This window comes from Pteropus alecto, unplaced genomic scaffold (genome assembly GCF_000325575.1).
Source record: "Pteropus alecto unplaced genomic scaffold, ASM32557v1 scaffold14, whole genome shotgun sequence".
In the NCBI taxonomy this organism is placed as follows: Eukaryota; Metazoa; Chordata; class Mammalia; order Chiroptera; family Pteropodidae; genus Pteropus; species Pteropus alecto.
This window is the reverse complement of record NW_006436810.1, coordinates 9403657-9419344: the sequence shown is the minus strand read 5'-3', so window position 1 is coordinate 9419344 and position 15688 is coordinate 9403657. Positions and strand designations below refer to the sequence as shown.

At 37.3% G+C, this 15688-nt stretch overlaps 1 protein-coding gene and 1 pseudogene across 1 annotated transcript in view; both read right to left on the bottom strand.

Moving 5' to 3' along the window:
- PHLPP1 (PH domain and leucine rich repeat protein phosphatase 1) overlaps positions 1-15688 on the bottom strand; it is a gene marked incomplete at its 5' end in the record, with an annotated part of 165210 nt that overhangs the window by 95703 nt on the left and 53819 nt on the right. The window lies entirely within an intron of this gene.
- Positions 6950-10394, bottom strand: LOC102886660 (annotated as a pseudogene).

The window sequence follows — 15688 nt, the reverse complement described above, 5'->3', positions numbered from 1 at the left end:
AGTCTAAGTATTGCTCATTTCTTTTTTCTTCTCTGCTCTTCTGCACTCTGAAGTCTACACTTAAATGGCGTTCTACGAGATGACAGAATTAAAATTGGGGGAGCAGGGAGAGCATACAGCAAATAATCACTAATTTGCATGTTACTAACATAGAATTTTGATCAGGAGCTTTTGAAATTGAAGTCTACTTTTGTCTTATCAGTAGAAAATGTTATTAAATAAATTAATAAATGTGACTAGAAGAGAAATATTTATTTAAGGGAAACTACAGTCTGTTCTGCTACCATATGTTTCATTAATACCAATTAGCTCACATATGATCATGAATAGATGAATGATGTCAGTACCATATGCAAGTTGTGTTGGTTCATAAGGGTTTCCTCTAGGCAAGGGGAGCTAGAATAATGAGAGAAGAATTGTAACTTTCAAAAAGGAAAAAGCGCATAGTAAATGCACTGTTTCAATACCCATAAGCTAGCATTTCCTCTCCTCTTTTATTTGGCATTTTTAATATTCCCTCAGGTAACTCAACTCCCAGCCACACCAAGCTGCCTGCCTAGGCTGTCCAGGTTATCTCCTCACATGCCCAATATTATTATTTTTTTTTGTGTGTATTTTGGTTACGAAGATGCATGGAGTTGGAGTCCTGCCTTTCCTCAATTCCATCTTCACATAAACCCTTTTATTTTTAATTTACAATTCTGGAGAACATGAGAATTTTAAGGAACATATATATAGCAGCAGAAACAACTGTTTTAACTAGAATATCACTAAAAAACATAGAAATAAGTACAAATTTGGTCGCTGCCAATTACATGTCTTTGCTAAATATACATTAGTGTCTATCATTGCAGTGGTTTAAAAATATGTCCACAAATTCCTTTAAATTCTTCCCTCCAAAAGGTGGAGCCTAATTCCAATCCCCCTGCATGTGGACTTAGTGACTTGCTTCTAACAAATAAAATGTGGCAGACTTGATGGCTGCTTGGGACTTCTGAAACCATGTGGAAAAAGGCATCTGTAGCTTCCTCCTTGCTCCCTCTTAGCATCACTCCCTCTGGGGAAGCTAGCTGCCAGGTGACAAGGACAGTCTGGGAATCCTATGAAAAGGCCAATAAGGAACTGAATCCTTCTGCAAACAGCCATTAAGGAACTGAGGCTTCTTTTCAGCAGCCAAATGAGCAAGCCATAAATGGCGCAAACTCTCCAGCTCCTGTCCAGAGACCTGGCCCCTTGGCCATCCTGACTGCAAACTTCATGACAGTCTCTGGCCAGAACCACCCAGCTAAGCTACTCTTGAATTCTTGACTTAAACTATAAATGTGTGATGTTTTAAGCCATGAAGTTTTGGGGCAATAACTATTACAACTATTTACTATGTTAGTTTCACTTAGTTCAATTTACCTGAACTTAATAAAACATTAATAATCTACATTTCCCTAAAATAATCTATAAAAGTACTCACAGGGCTTTGTGAAGGTCTATTGTAACCCAAAATAGTAAAAAACAAGAATAAGAACAGCATGCTAAGCAATCACAATTTCCAAAACTTTAGAGAATGAAAGTATTCATGATGTTATGGCACCAAAAACTAAGAAAGTTTGATCGCTACACAGAAGTTAATAAAAGAATTTACTAAATCTCTGGAGCTGAAAATTGTCAAGAATGAGTGAAAACGCTCAACTCTCACCTCACCTCTTCTACCTTTAGAGCTTATGCAGATAAAACTCTAAAGGATGTTTCTTATTTATTGCATATAAATCCTTAAATCCTTCTTGACTACCTCCAGTGACAGAAGACTGAATTAAATTACTTGCCTATGGTCATTTCAAGAACTGGCAGAAGGATTTAAAGAACCCTATCACAAGGTCTACAGACCTGAGGATTCAACTGGCACCTGGGAACTCTGTCTCAGAGCTGAAAGGCTAAACAAGCTCAGCAGGGCATGCTGGCAGGATCTTTGAAACACACTTAAGACTAGTTGCTTTTAGCTAATGGTAGTGACAACCAGCTGCTAAACAGATTTGGGGACGGTTAATTTAGGCATCGTATCAAAATATATACAGTTAACTTCCCAGTAAATCATGCCTCTTATTGACAGCTACTCAATTTGATTAGGTTTATTTATATCTCCCAAATTACTGTAGACTCTTATCCTTGAGAAATGTCATGCTCTAAACCTTTCTCTAATCTCTAAATTCTTGAATACCACTAGAGCTTACAATTTCCCTAATAATATTCATTAAAACAGTACCTGGAAAATGTGAGCTACCACTTCATACTATACAGATTCTGTAAACACAGGCCAAAGTAATTTAAAAGGAGGAAAAATCCACCAAAGCAATATAGTCTTGCTAACAGCTAAACAATAAAACTATTGCTAATATAACTAATAAATATTATGGTTACATATATTATAACAGTAATATTAGCCATGAACTTAACAAATTTGAAAAAAAAAGTAATAAAGATGGTTAGCATCACTGGACATTGCATACAATACACAGCAAACTATAATAAATTAAAATGCTTAAAGGAAATACTGAATGAAGACAAGTTACAGCAGAGGGCCTCAAACTTTAGCATGCAACGAAATCACGCAGAAGGCTTGTTAAATACAGACTGCAGAGTTCTACCACCCAGAATTTTCTGATAGTAATTCCGGGCAAGGGCCCAAGATTTTGCTGATGCTGCAGGTCTGAGGACACACTGACTTACAGTATTAGATTAACAATGTCTTTGTGACTTGATGGATCACCAGCATTTAGTTGATTAACCTTGACCAAAGAAGCAAGTGAATCAAGTTGGGAAGGAGATGAGAGAGGCAACTGGGAATGAACTAGAGAGCAGGTTTCCCCTTCCATCCCTCATCTCTGGTCCTCATAAGGAGCTAGATTCATTTCCCAGGCTTCTTTAAAGTTCTCTATAAAGTAATATTTATAATATCCCATCATAAATATTACTTCTTAGTATCTGAATAACTGATGCTCGTCTCTTCTTTGATTGTATATATTTAGAGAAGGTATTTCTTTCAAATGTGAGTTTTATTATAACTTTGCATTCATAGACACCATAACCCTTCCCTGCTTTCCGAGCTCCTTTAGCTCAGCTCCTGGAGCCATATATGGTTAGCTGGTGTGGCCTCCCCTTATTAACTTTATATTTGGCAAAGAAAACACATTTGAAAAATTTCATCAAATCAACCCTCACTTGTCAGTTCACTGTCTTTGCCATCTGTTACATCTCAGAAATGGTAGTCTCATTTTTCCTGTGAATAACTTCAGACCACACTTTAAGAGCCTTTTCAACATTCTCTTGATTTTTTTTTCTCATGTCTTCACATCACCTTCTTCTCCGTATCTCTATATCTTATGAAGACACGAGTCATTGGAATTAGGGCCTACTTTAATCCAGTATGGCCTAACCTTAACTAATTACATCTGCAAAGACCCTAAGATCACATTCTGAGGTTCTAGGTGAACAAGAATTTTAGGAAGATGCCTACATGCTATTGATCTGTGCTCTAAACAAGTCTAATTTTCTTTGGTTTCAAAGGTTTTTTAATTTGATAATTAAATATTTATAGTAATGCAATATTTATAGTACAGTACTATCATAATGTATTTTCAATACAATGCAGTGAGTATATTAAGTTTACAATAAAACTTACTTAACTATGAAGTATCACCTAAGATCAAGCAATTCTTGTTAGCGGAGTTCTAAAAAGACTGGCAGGTCCAATACAGCATTTTGACTTTTAAATGTTAAAGGCAAGTGCCCCAACAGATAAAAGTATCATGTCTCTAAGTATTGTACCTAGAAATTCAATCTACTAAAGATACATGAAGTATTCCCTTATTTTTGTATGTAGCAGGGCAATGATTTGGCTGCAGTTCAAAATTGGTACATTAGACTATGCTAATGTTAGCACTTCATGTCTAAGTTAAACAAACTTCATTATTTACTTAACTGTCTCAAGAGAAGCTCTTAACACTCGAAGAGGTCTTAAAAACCATGAAGACTGCCCTTGCAGACTATCGGCCTTACACATTTTTTCAATAATTTTACTTTGCTACCTACTCATAACTCCAAGTAAAGCTAGCATCCATCCATTAAATAACCAACTAGATGGTGAACTATAATGCCAACACATATACAAACAATTTGCACATTAGTTGTAGAAAACTGAATAGAACATATTTAGCATACACACTCATTATTAACCTGTCTTCTGTTAGTTCAAGAGCAAAAATCGTGCTATTCACCTCTGTATTCTCAGAAGACCTAGACCAACAACACATACACAGTAGGCATTAAATAAAGTCTAAACAAATTAAAATAACTGGAGCTAAAAATTTAAAAAAAGAAACTTCTAAAGATGAGAAAGATTCAATTTATATATGGTATTTTCTAATAATAAATTAGACATGAAAAAACTGCCTCAATTATCTTAAGATATAAAGACAATATAAGCCGAAGAGGAAAAACAGTTCAGCTAATATACTATTCAGAAAGAAGTACAGATGTATGACCAAACAAGTTTATTACATAACCTGTCCTTCATAAACACAAAATATTAAATTTAAAACTTTTTGTACTTTTAGGAGCAAAGAAAAACCAGTTATGAATACCAAAATATACTACAGTGATCAAAGACAATCAAACATAAAACTTTCCAACAAACCACAAATAGGACAAAATCCATCCATTTCTTATGATGAATACAAAACAACCCTTTCATTTTCCACATTTATCACTGGTAATGACAAACTAGGGCAGCATTATTAACTTTTAGTCATATGACTAGCTTTTTTTACCCAAGTTTATTTAGAAGAATGAGTGTTTTTCATTCACCCAGCTCTGTTTATTGGCCTCTGCTTCTCTGTGTCTTCAGTTTTACTTGGGCCGCTCAGCTTGCAGGTTACACTAAAGGGGAAACTCCTCCAATCCAGACAGGACAAAGTGTCGCTCACCTGTGAAAGTGGCTGTCTCAGTGTGTCATCTTACAAAACTGGGCTCTCGTCACCACATTGAATTCACCCTAGTCCTTCACTATCGCACGGCGTAAGCAGAATTCTAGAATATACCACCGAATCAATTAGTTCTAAATGCTTACCTCAGAATAATCCACATATACAAATGTCTTGGTTCTATTTTAGGTTATAAAATATGTGGGTACAACAATGGTGTCTTCTTGTTTATGCTTCTACCCCAGAAATAATAAGCAGTAGAACGCTCAACACATACCATTAAAATTTACTGAAAAATGTAACCTCATTCCTTAATTTTGTGTCCTTCAGTTTTAGTGAACATAATCCCTAGAAAATAAAACTTCTTAGACAAACTAAGATTGATTATGATTAATAAGGGCCCCCCTTTACTGTCTCCTATATTTTGGCAATTACTCTGTTATAAAGCTGTGAGAGTTTCCTTTTCATATAACAAAGAAAATTATTTTCTGGTTGCATACTACAATAATCCCTAAAGATTATTACCTTGAAAACAGAAAACCTAATTAATATCTTCATCTTACACTAAATCAGAAGATTCCATTATGATAGGGCATGAGGGCAACTTTATTCATAAAAAGGATTTTAAACTAAAAGCTGACAACTTTGGGGTAAATAACATATTGATTTAAACTAATTCCTGATTGACTGTCTGCTTCAAGGTTTTTATTTCTTGGAGTTTCCTCAAACAGCTTCTGACTCTCTTTATCTTTTCTCCGTTAGACAACACTTCAGCTCACATAATCTCAAACAAATTTATAGGGAAAATAAAACTATACTTAAGAGCTTTAGAGTTAAAGAATGTAATCTCATACTAAGATCTGATGGCAAAGCTCTGTTTAGAGAAATAAAAAATTATTAATTTCAAAACAGATGTTAAGCTAATCCTCAAAAATGTCATTTCAACACTGCAAATAACATTTAGATAGTCCAACTACAGAAACGGTGTACACACAATACATTATAAAATTCTTATTTTATTTATCATCTTGTTATTCCCTACAAAATCTTTCCCTTGGAAGTATTATCTATCTTTTGGAAGAAAAGAGTTTCTCAAAATCTTAATACCAATACAAATGACCTCAAAACATCAATGAATAAACTAACCAAATAACAAGCTATTCTGAATACCCTAGAGATTTACCCAACAAAAATACTTATGTAAATGCACTAAAAGATGGACAAGAATGCTCACAGCAGCATTAACTGTAATTAGAAAAGAAATGGAAATGACACAACTTGATTTAGAAAATGAACAATGAGTAAATTTTGAAATTAAAATCTCTAGTGTGCAAAATGTTAATGCCCATATGAATCCTTAATATATCCAGAGGGCATACTCTTCCAGAACTAAACATTTTGACACTAATTATTTTAAAATCTTACTTCATTTAAAAGATTTTTAAGGCATAAAATAAAAGCAAAAACATAAGTAATTAAAGTACAGGCAGCAGGCATTCTCCACTCTCCAGCCTACTCTGTAAATTCATCTTCTGCCACTCACCAAATCTCCAGCACTCACTGGGCTTCTCCACACTTACTCCTTTCCACACTTGCCCTGCCTCCAAGCCTGCTACCCTCCCTGCCTAAAGTGGCTGTTCTGAACTCCTGTCCCAGTCCAATTTTTCATTTGGATTCTACTGGGCTATCTCACCCAAAAGGCATAATTAGTAGGTCTCTACTTAGTTTATATTCCTTAGACAAGTTTAGAAGTTGTCATTTGTCTGCCTAACTAAGTTCCAAGCGCCTACAGAGGGCATTTACACATTGTCTGTGCATGGCACACAGTCAGAAGATGGATGAAAACATCAACACATGCATTTTAAAAAATGTTATAAAGCAAGACCAAATTACTTTCAATTCAACCACCGTTTGTGCTAATTTTTTTTTTTTTTTGGTTGTCAAGAGATCTTTAATCGAAATGTTTTCCTTTGTAGTAATTAACTAGCCGAGCATTCCACTGCACCGCCGTTGATGTCATGAGGGTGGCGGCCATCAACACTGCAGCCCACAGACTGGGCAGTCCCCAGGATCTCTTTAACAGTTCCAGAGAGTTCTCCAGCTAAAGATCGGTGCCGCATCTGTCAGGCAATGCTGACGATCTCGTCAAAAGTGATATTTCTACTGTGCTTAATGTGTTTTTGCTCCTTTCTGTCCCTTGGTGGTTCCTTGAGGGCTTTGATGATCAGGGCAGGGACAGAAGGGCCTACCTCAGCCTGGGCCTGTCTGTTCTGAAGGGTCAGTTTCTCTGTGATCCTTAGACCCTTCCAAACACCAGCTGCTTTGGCGAGGTCATGACCAACCTTTTTTGGATTCAGACCCAGGGGCCTGATGGTGGGGCCAGGCAGACGTGGCAGCAACTTCCCCACCTGTGCACCTTAGGTGTGCAACTCTGATGTCGTTGGGCTCGAACTTCAGCAGCTGGTGTGAAGGTGGCTGGTGTCAGATGAACCCAGATTTGGGATGACAGAAGAAAGTTGCACCCTTGGCCTCCTCTAAGCAGACAGCCAAAAGATAAGTGCTAATTTTATCTAAGATATTTAGCCCTAATAAGGAGATTAAAAATAAAGTCACTTTAATTCAGCTGCATTTTCTAGGCCATGTCTTGCTACCTCTCTCTTCTTATTTTAGTTAGCTGTATAATGTTCTAGAGACACAAGTACTATAACTGCAATGCTTAGACAGTTTCAACCATCAAATTAGTAGTCATATTCTATTTGGGAAGGAGTGATACCCACTTGCTCAGACTCCACTCTGTTCTATCTGTTTAATTTAATCTGCCCCCTTTCCCAATGAGTTCCCTCCGAGGAGACTTGGGGTCTGCTGTCACCTGCTTTCTGGGTTGGCTCCACTGCTCTCCTGCTGTTCTGATTCAGCTCCTCAGTTCCAGCCGACCCATCACTCTCCCTCTCTCCCTGGGCACACAGTCCGTCCTTCCCCTAATCATTAGTGAGTCTGCTGTTCTTTTCCGTGTCTCTCCTCCCATCAGCTCATTCCCCCAGCCCTTCCTTGCCTCTGAATACTAGCATCCACTCTGGCAAGGAAGGAAGGTAGGGGAATAGGGGAAAGGAAAGTGAAAAGGAAAAGAGGTAAAAGAAGAAGAAGTAAAAATATAAAGGGCACAAACATAAAACAAAACAACACAAAGAAAACAGTGCTCCTAAAGTGTAGGAATGATAACCTCAATGCGCATGAATGTGAATATGATATGAAAGGTAAATACAAAAGAGGGAATATGGGGAAAGAAAAGAAGCAGGTAAGAAAATGTATTAAAATGCTGGAAAGAAGGAATGTAAACGCCTAAGACTTTGTAAGAAAGAAGGGAAAGCATAGACATAAAAATGAAAAGGACGTCCCCATGGCTTGGTGGTGAAGAGCATGGGCTACAGGGTCAGACTTCCTAGGTCAGAATCTCAGCTCTGTCCTTAAGACTTGTGCGACTTTGGGCAGATTCCTTCGCAACTCCCTAACAGTAAAATATGTTGTTCTGCTTTGTTTTAATGTTTTTGTCAATGCTGTATTCACAGCACCTAGAACAATGGCTGGCACATAGTATATACTCAAAACAGAGTGAAAAAATGGATGAATACACTTAACCTCTCTGTGGCTCAATTTCCTTAACTAAAAAATGAAGATTACATCAAACCAGATTATTGTGAGGATGAAATAAGACATAGGTAAAGCATTTAGAACAATGCCAGGCATCACAGAGTGCATTCAATAAGTGAGTTTTTTATTAGTTGGCAAACTGTAACAACTAAAGAAATCCGAGCACACCTACAAAGAAGTACTCCTCCCATCAATCTACTATAACAAGCAAAATTAGCAATAATATAATTTTTAAATAATTTATTTTACGAGGTATAGTGCTGTCAATTTTTAAAATCTGTATGCAAAATTTATATACATATTTTTAAATTTACTAAGCTCTTAGGCTTAGTAAATATAATCACCATTAATACAAACAATAGTACTTTGTTGTTTTAGAAACATAAGAACTACAGTATAATCCTCTAGTTTATGTTCAACAACAGACTGCACAAGTCAGCTGACTCTAGAGACCTGAGATCCCATTATGATAAACACTGGTACACTTACTCAAGTTGCTGATCCCAAATACTAAATTATCCAAGTACTTTATAATTACTTCCTGACACATTTGTCTCAAGTCCAAATGAATACTTTTGGAAGTGAAACTACATGTTATATAAAAAGTTTCTGTTTGATGCATCTCTCTGGCTCCATACTAAACCTACCAAGTGAAACATGTCACCCACCTTGGCAAACCTACAGTTAAGATAATTATATCAGAATTAATTTCTAATTCAACTCACTTTAATTCAACTCTCTATAATTCAATTAAATATACACAAATAATTTTAGGGAAATTTTCAGTTAGGTGAAAATAGATAATAACAAGATCTCATAAAATAAACTACAGCTGAATTTCTCCCTGCTGGTACATCTACCACCACCAGTGACAAGAGAACTTTACTCCTAAGGATAGATATTATTAGTTTTTACAAAGACTCACTACTAAAGTCAGGCAAAAAATGCAGGTAGCTAGAGAAGTCAGCTCAGTACTCAATACCTTCAAGGTACTCTAGAAAATAAGGCCTATATCTCAATAAGCTGTTATTAGGATCACAAAGAAATTCTCTACACAATAAAATTCTCTAAACAATAAAACAAATAACTGGAAGCAAAGCAAGTATCAAAGCTGAGAGGGTCTTTTACAATAGAGACCCTCCCCTCTTTTTACATGCTCCCTTGGAGGAATGCCTCGTTTTCTAGCTGCCCTCACTTCACCTTCCCCATGAGAATAATTTTAATTGCATATTATGGAAGATGTTATAGGTGAGTTTGTATGTATGGCACATGATCAGTCTAGAGGCAAAAGAGGTAAGATCCCCCACTACGCAATTATCTCATATGACTAACTTTAGAGCAAGTTTTAAAACATGAAAACTGCACTTGCTAAAAGTAATCAATCCACAAAAACTATAGAGTTGGCTCAAATAAATTACATTTATGCAGCACGAACTCTAGAGCCTTAATTTATTTGCTCTGATTATGGTGGCAAAGGGTAGAGGAGGATATTTCAAAATTCCACAATGCATGCTAAATAAGCTATTATAGATTATAACTGGTAGAATCAGATAGGGACTCAAATTAATCATGGTCTACCTGTAATAAGATGAAGAATGGCAATAAAATAAGAGGAGGTGATAAGCATTACAGTTAGACACTTGACTTATTTCCTTATTTCCTTCAGGTCTTTGCTCAAATTATGAGGCCTGTCCATCCAATTTAAAATAGTAGAGGCCGCCCCTCCATCCTATGTGCTTAAACTATTTACCTTCTCCTACTTTTTCTTTCATCCATAGCACCTATCACTTAATATAGTATATAATTTACTTCTACATTATGCGTATTATCTCTTCCCTCCACTAGAATACAAGCTTTTAGGGACACAGATCTTTGCTATTCTTGGTTGTATCCTGAGCACCCACAACAGTGCCTGCAGTAGAGAAGTTCAATGCCTGACACATAGGGGCCTCAATAAAAAGTTGTACAATGAATGGCTAGGTAATCTTTAAGATGTTTATTATGATAAAAGTGGTTTAGTTACAAAAGAATAATCTATTCTTAACCAAACAGGCTGGAAAGTAAGAATTTTAATTAGCTTTCTTTACCTTAAGTATCATAGGATTCAACTGAAACAAATGGGTGAAGATCAAAGTTAACTACTGTTCAAGAAGATCAAATAACTGTAGCTCACTTGGTCAACATTCATAGACCACCTGCCTATATACAGAATTCTAAGAAACGGTAATTTGGCTTGGATTACAAAAGAAACAGAAAACAGAATTTCTCTTCCTGAGCACTTAACAATCCAGATGACAATATGCAATCCATAAACAAATCAGTAATCAACAGTTTTCTGCAAATTCTTAACTAGTTCATTTCTATCTTCCAGCAGATGTCTGACCAAAATAGTGCTTTGTTGATGTTTTTAACAAATTTTCATAATGAATAATCATGTTCAAATGCTGTCTTTTCTCCTTGTTTATTTCCCGCACAACTTTCAGAGTCCCTGGCATATTCTATCTAAATCTACCTGATCATACTCTAGGAGAAGAGCTGTTCTTTTTCTGTCCTGATAACCTTCAACTCTTCCCTATTTCAAATGTTCAAATACTTCCATCTATAAAGTTCAGCCAAATTCGCAACTATCTGGCAAAACAAAACACAAAGAGACCTGGGACCTTGGCAGGGAAAGGAATGAAGGTTAAAGCTATGTTTGAATGATTCCTTCCTTTCCTCTACCAGGTTCAAAGTCTTTCTTTTAACTATTAATTCAGTGTTGGAAGCAATATAGCACAGAGGTTCAAACACATGGATTCCGGAGCCAGGCAGCCTAGGTCTGAATCCTAACTGCCAGTCACTTCCTCTACTGACCTTTCTATCTCAGTGTCCTCCCTATAAAATGGTGAGTACAGTACCTTCCTCATTAGGGTATTATGAGGAAAAGAAGGCCAATATATCTGTAAAGCGCAGTGACTGACACTTCACATTTACCATTATTAAGGTCTCTCAATACTATCTCTAAGTCTTATAAACTTGGAGTTCACTTTTAACAACGTACTTTAACAAAATCCATCATAACCAACAATTTTGGGTTGTCACAAAAGTAATCACAAGATGGAACCAGTTTTATAAACTGTGGGAGGAGGACTGGAGGAGGGACCCAAGTTTTTTACGGGACCCCTTCTTATAGAAGCCTCCATCATCAAGTTCTTTAAATATGGGGAGTTTCTACTGCTGTGATGGTTTCCAGTTCCGGCTTCTCGGGATCATCTGTTATCTCACCTACTCCGTGAATTCACACGTAACTTCCATATCTCAGGTCAGCCTGGATCTTTCTCCAGAACCATACACCGGTACCCAACAGGCCACTGGACCACTCCCCTACGAAGACCCGCGAGCACATGAAATCCAAATCCAAACTAAACTCGCCATCTTCTCACCTCCTAAAAGCTGCTCCTCCTCACGTACTTTCTCTCCACCTTCCCCATTTGTTACTCAAATCTGCAGCCTGCTAGTTACCTCCACACTTTGGTTCTTTCTCTCCACATCAAATTAACCAGCTGCCAAATCTCCATTCTCGAACTCTCTAAGCCGCCCCTTCCTCCCTCTACTTTCCCTGCAACTGCTCCGGTCAGGCCATTTTCTCTAACCTAGATAACTACTGCAACAATGTGCCTGAGCCATCTCACTTAATCCAGATGTGCCTCCTCCCTCACCCTGCTTGCCAGCTTGTTTTCCACAATACTAATGTCATCCATTACTCTCCTGTCTCATATCCTTTAACGGTTCCCCCACAGCCTTCAGAACGATAACAATAATTACATCATCATCAACAGCAGGAACTAACATTTATTGAGCACTCACTCTCAGGTGTTGATCTAATTTAATCATTATAATATTCCTATGAGCGGAGTACAATTATTAACTCCAATATTCTGATGAGGCAACAGAGACCAAGGGAGTCATCCCAGGCACAGAGCAAGTGAGGAGCAGGCAAAGCCAGGATCCAACCCAGGGCCATGCTCGCAACCACTGGATAACACTGCCTCCCCTAAACTCCTAGCACGGCAAAGGAAGTTCTTCAGGCCCCTGCCGCTGCATCTTTCTGTACACTCAACTTCCTATCCCTCTAGTCACACTGGACCCACGTTCAGTAAGTACCCCAAGCACACCAATATGCTCTCATGTCTCACTGGTGTCCCTCTGCTTGGAATGGTCTCCCTTACCTCCTTCACCAAGCTGACTATCCTTCTCATCAGCTGAGCCATCTGCTCAAAGATGCGCTCCAGGACAGGGGTGCTGCACTCATCTCTGCATCCACAGTACTCAGTGAATGACTGTGACTGGCTACAACACTGTATAGGAGGTAAATGCTGATAGCTCCATGTCACAGAAGAACAATTTAAAGGGCATCTAATTCCTTATATGTACTAATTACTATTAGTAAGTCCCTTCAAAGTACCTGAAAGCCATAATTCTTAGTACACAAAATCCTATCCAACTAATTTACTAAATAATTTTTCAGAACTGATTTTTCTATGCAACAATTGAGGTGACCTGCAGGTCATGACAGTACCCCCTTGCAATCTGCATTCACTGGATAAGCCTTATACAGATTTTCTAACAGAACTATGCTCTCATTTCCATTCCACGGGTAATTTTATTCTCAATGGCAGGCAATTTCTTTCTGTGATACTTAACAGAGCATCAAATACAGAGAAAAACCCACACTTTCAAAGGAGAAGTTCTAAAAGAAAGAAATTTAAAAAGAAAACCCTTACTGGGGTTGATGAATTATAAAAAATTCAAATTCAGAGCTTGATAATAAAAGGAAGGACATTTTTAAAACTTGTTTATCAGTGGGGGTTCTTTTGCATTAGGTTTGGGGAAGCCAGTATTTAGAGAAGTCATCAGAACACAATGATAAAAAAAGGGGGGAGGGGTGGTTGCAGTGGAGGGGTGGAGAACAGAAAGTGAGAAGAGAGCCGAAGCACTTAGTCAGAAAAAGATAGCAAATCGAAATTTTCCCAAGGAAAAAAGTGATGCAATCTGAAAAAAAATATGAAAAATCATTTATACTAAACTGAAAGGAGATCGGCAACAGAATCAACTGTTTCGCATCGGTGGCCATGGAACACAAATGTGATAGTAAATTATAGTTTTACTCTGAAAAATAAGCCATTAGAAAGTCAGTAAGTTATGCCTGAGAAAATACTTCTCTAAATTGCCTTCAGGCTCCAGCACTTTGAAAGATGGGAAACTCTCCAAGTCTAGAAATAAAGCTTAGCCAGTGTTGTATACTCCCCTTGAGTTTAGCTTCCTGTTTCGGTGGCATTCATTGGAAATAAGGTTGCAGCACAAAATGACTGGTTTGATTTAATCACTCTGATTAGAAAACCGTATGCTTAAGTTTGTAATAACAAAATCTTCCCCTTGGCTAAAAGAATCCAAACTGATTATATCCAGACTGGGGGAAAAAAATTATTTTTATAATTATTTATTCAGAAAGAACTATCTTACTCCAGGAAAAAGTAGTGCACTCATTAATTAGCAGGGTAGTAATTTTTTTTTAAGATATTAATCCAAGTCACTTAAGGTTCAACTTCCCTCACATCTACCAATTTAATCATTTGGACTCTGGACCCTTAAATGACAGGATCTGCAATTATTCATTGGCCATTTCAATAAAAAGCACCATTTTCTATAAGGACAGAAGTCTTAACTAGTCACTGCAGACATTCTCTATTACCTTGTTACAAATCCGGCCACAAAAAATTTCCAATAATGTAACCTGTACTAGCTTGCTTTCCTAATAGCATTTCATAATGCTGGTAATATAGAATATTTGTCTAAAGATCACAAAATAACAGCAAGAACATTCAGTGATGGACCAGAAAAGCTGTCATATTGCTGATGGGAAACTGGATTTCTCTTTGCAGCTCAAAGTCAGGAGCAAGGCATACAGCTAAGCAGAACCAAGACAAACCAAGCAAAACCACAAGACAAACATGGAAGGAAACTTCATTTTGGATCAATGGCAATTATTAATACTTTTATATTTTAACAATTATATTAAAATAAACATCATGGAGTAGAATGACAATTTTACATAACATATTAAGAGAAAACTTAAGATTTTATGGAGCTGTCAGGCCAGCGTGCCTGCCTCAGCCTCTGTCCCCACTTTCCAATTGCATAAGCAGGTCTAATTACTGACTTTCTACTTCTAAGTAAAAACTATGAATCCGAACAAAGTTTGTTTTTATGCAAATCTAAGCATCCCACAAACCTCAAAAGAACTACAAACCAAACAATAATTATTAAGCATTTACCAGGGCAACAATGAAAAGCATGCCTGTCTTTGCTTGTCCTGGGAACAGCTGAAAAGAGCCTCTTAGAGCTCCAGGCCCTCATAGTCCAAAGACCTGCCAGGTCTCTAGCTCAACTCAGCACCCAGAAAACAAAGCCGCAAAATCATCCACCTCTCCCGTTTCTGTGGTAGTAAACGATAATTCTCCCACACTCAAGAACTGAAAAGCTGGGGTCATTTTTAAATACTCTCTCCCTCTTGCCATCCATATCCAGTGAATCACTTCGCAATATCTCTCCTGCATCCATCCCTTCCCCCATCTCCGTTCTTCACGTCACTACCCAGGATTCAGATTCTTGACCTTAACTCCCTACCTCCACTTCAACTACAGCCACCTGACTACTTTTCCTGGCCCTGCTTTCTCCCAGCCTCACACCACCAGCACACTCATCACCACCAGGAGTTACTGTGGGTGCCTTTTCTTGTCCCACGTAAAACCTGTGGCATTTTCTGGAACATTTTAAATTCTGTCATTATTAAAAATATATCGGCATTTTTAAACTTAAGGATCACATGCTATTCTAGATTACCGAGCTTGATAGATGTCCAAGAATTTATTCTTTTGGCAGTAAGTTTTATTTCAATATTTTAAATAGACCATAACTTGTACTGCCTTATCAAAAATCAAATAAAGGGTGAATACTTTTACTTGATGGCCTTGAGTCATCATCATTAAAGGATATGTAAGAGTATAATAAATGATATTCATAAAACTGTC